We start from the raw sequence: 4,038 nt of genomic DNA on the forward strand, positions 1-4,038 counted from the left end.
TGACTATTGGGCCGCTAAACTGGACACCTGGCCTGAATTGGCCCAATATGCCTTACAGGAGCTCGCTTGCCCAGCTGCAAGTGTGCTATCGGAAAGAGTCTTCAGTGCAGCTGGATCAATCCTGACAGAAAAAAGGACCTGTCTGTCAACCCAAAATGTGGATGATCTAACCTTCATTAAAATGAACCACGCATGGGTTTCCAAGGATTTTGTCCCACCTTCCCCTGATGACACATAGGGTGACAGAAAAATGGCTTGCTTTGGTCCACCTCTTCCTGGTACTTCACCTATTTCGCCTTTTGCATCAGCTGAATGTCCAACATCAACATATGCCACTTTCTAAAACTCCCTAACTGTGCTGCCTCCCCCCCCATGGCCGGGGTCACCACCCAGCGCACGACACCGTGCGAGTGCCGTTGCCCTGGACAGGTGGGTAGGCCAACTCTTGGGCGTGGGCACTGGCACAGGGTCCCTCATAGTGCAATCAAGTGTCTCTGACGGTGGTGGTGCACACCCGCCGTCAGACACACCGCTGTACTATGAGGGGCCCAGTGCCAGTACCAACGCCCACGAGTGGGCCCCCCTTGCTTGGGCAGGGCCCCAGCATTTGCAATCTTTACCTCTCCCTGCTCCTCCGCTGTGTAATCTGGGCCGTCAAATCCATACTGTGCCTGACACCGTCTGAGCCTGCCTCCTGATGTATAGACATATATTTTGAATGTGTACGCTATCCATACATGTTATCCGGGGATACGGTACCCTTTCTAACCTTTGTGCAATCACGTGCAATCCATACTGGGCCTAACACCGTCTGAGCCTGCCTCCTGAGACATATATTTTGAATGTGTACGCTATCCATACATGTTATCTGGGGATACGGTACCCTTTCTAACCTTTGTGCAATCACGTGCAATCCATACTGGGCCTAACACCGTCTGAGCCTGCCTCCTGAGACATATATTTTGAATGTGTACGCTATCCATACATGTTATCCAGGGAAACGGTACCCTTTCTAACCTTTGTGCAATCACGTGCAATCCATACTGGGCCTAACACCGTCTGAGCCTGCCTCCTGATGTATAGACATATATTTTGAATGTGTACGCTATCCATACATGTTATCTGGGGATACGGTACCCTTTCTAACCTTTGTGCAATCATGTGCAATCCATACTGGGCCTAACACTGTCTGAGCCTGCCTCCTGAGACATATATTTTGAATGTGTACGCTATCCATACATGTTATCCGGGGATACGGTACCCTTTCTAACCTTTGTGCAATCACGTGCAATCCATACTGGGCCTAACACCGTCTGAGCCTGCCTCCTGAGACATATATTTTGAATGTGTACGCTATCCATACATGTTATCCGGGGATACGGTACCCTTTCTAACCTTTGTGCAATCACGTGCAATCCATACTGGGCCTAACACCGTCTGAGCCTGCCTCCTGAGACATATATTTTGAATGTGTACGCTATCCATACATGTTATCCGGGGAAACGGTACCCTTTCTAACCTTTGTGCAATCACGTGCAATCCATACTGGGCCTAACACCGTCTGAGCCTGCCTCCTGATGTATAGACATATATTTTGAATGTGTACGCTATCCATACATGTTATCTGGGGATACGGTACCCTTTCTAACCTTTGTGCAATCACGTGCAATCCATACTGGGCCTAACACCGTCTGAGCCTGCCTCCTGAGACATATATTTTGAATGTGTACGCTATCCATACATGTTATCCGGGGATACGGTACCCTTTCTAACCTTTGTGCAATCACGTGCAATCCATACTGGACCTAACACCGTCTGAGCCTGCCTCCTGATGTATAGACATATATTTTGAATGTGTACGCTATCCATACATGTTATCTGGGGATACGGTACCCTTTCTAACCTTTGTGCAATCACGTGCAATCCTTACTGGGCCTAACACCGTCTGAGCCTGCCTCCTGAGACATATATTTTGAATGTGTACGCTATCCATACATGTTATCCGGGGATACGGTACCCTTTCTAACCTTTGTGCAATCACGTGCAATCCATACTGGGCCTAACACCGTCTGAGCCTGCCTCCTGATGTATAGACATATATTTTGAATGTGTACGCTATCCATACATGTTATCTGGGGATACGGTACCCTTTCTAACCTTTGTGCAATCACGTGCAATCCATACTGGGCCTAACACCGTCTGAGCCTGCCTCCTGAGACATATATTTTGAATGTGTACGCTATCCATACATGTTATCTGGGGATACGGTACCCTTTCTAACCTTTGTGCAATCACGTGCAATCCATACTGGGCCTAACACCGTCTGAGCCTGTCTCCTGAGAAATATATTTTGAATGTGTACGCTATCCATACATGTTATCCGGGGATATGGTACCCTTTCTAACCTTTGTGCAATCACGTGCAATCCATACTGGGCCTAACACCGTCTGAGCCTGCCTCCTGAGACATATATTTTGAATGTGTACGCTATCCATACATGTTATCTGGGGATACGGTACCCTTTCTAACCTTTGTGCAATCACGTGCAATCCATACTGGGCCTAACACCGTCTGAGCCTGCCTCCTGAGACATATATTTTGAATGTGTACGCTATCCATACATGTTATCTGGGGATACGGTACCCTTTCTAACCTTTGTGCAATCACGTGCAATCCATACTGGGCCTAACACCGTCTGAGCCTGCCTCCTGAGACATATATTTTGAATGTGTACGCTATCCATACATGTTATCTGGGGATATGGTACCCTTTCTAACCTTTGTGCAATCACGTGCAATCCATACTGGGCCTAACACCGTCTGAGAATGATAGATGGGGCCCACCATACACTGGAACATTCCAAAGGTGGACATCAGACACTGGAGCAGCATTTACAGGGCCCATTATACACTAGAGCATTAGAAATGGGGCCCATTATGTTTGGAGCATTATTTGGGCCCATAAGACAGTAGAGCTTCATCCATGGGGACCAACATATACTGTAGCATTATGTGGAGCTCATCATATACTGTTTCAAACATTATATGGGACCAATGATTCTGTATGGAGAAATAGATGGGCCTCGTCATGAGATGTAAAAAGTGAGGTATTTTTCATTGTACTATACCGCTATTTCTCTGCCGTATCGGAGCATGATGAGTTGTGGTACAGTCATATGTAAAAGTTTGGGCACCCCTATTAATGTTAACCTTTTTTCTTTATAACAATTTTGGTTTTTGCAACATGTATTTCAGTTTCATATATCTAATAACTGATGGACTCAGTTATATTTCTGGATTCAAATGAGGTTTATTGTACTAACAGAAAATGTGCAATCTGCATTTAAACAAAATTTGACCGGTGCAAAAGTATGGGCACCCTTATCATTTTCTTGATTTGAAAACTCCTAACTACTTTTTACTGACTTCCTGAAGCACTAAATTGGTTTTGTAACCTCATTGAGCTTTGAACTTCATAGCCAGGTGTATCAAATCATGAGAAAAGGTATTTAAAGTGGCCACTTGCAAGTAGTTCTCCTATTTGATTCTCCTATGAAGAGTGGCATCATGGGCTCCTCAAAACAACTCTCAAATGATCTGAAAACAAAGATTATTCAACATAGCTTTTCAGGGGAAGGATACAAAAAGTTGTCTCAGAGATTTAACCTGTCAGTTTCCACTGTGAGGAACATAGTAAGGAAATGGAAGAACACAGGTACAGTTCTTGTTAAGCCCAGAAGTGGCAGGCCAAGAAAAATATCAGAAAGGCAGAGAAGAAGAATGGTGAGAACAGTCAAGGACAATCCACAGACCACCTCCAAAGACCTACAGCATCATCTTGCTGCAGATGGTGTCACTGTGAATCGGTCAACAATACAGCGCATGCATAACGCCTTTTTGTATGACCAAACAACTCAATCTTTGTTTCATCAGTCCACAGGACCTTCTTCCAAAATGTAACTGGCTTGTCCTAATGTGCTTTTGCATACCTCAGGCGACTCTGTTTGTGGCGTGCTTGCACAAACGGCTTCTTTCGCAT

Source organism: Dendrobates tinctorius, unplaced genomic scaffold, assembly GCF_039654945.1.
Source record: "Dendrobates tinctorius isolate UK_male_01 unplaced genomic scaffold, ASM3965494v1 ptg000003l, whole genome shotgun sequence".
NCBI lineage: Eukaryota > Metazoa > Chordata > Amphibia > Anura > Dendrobatidae > Dendrobates > Dendrobates tinctorius.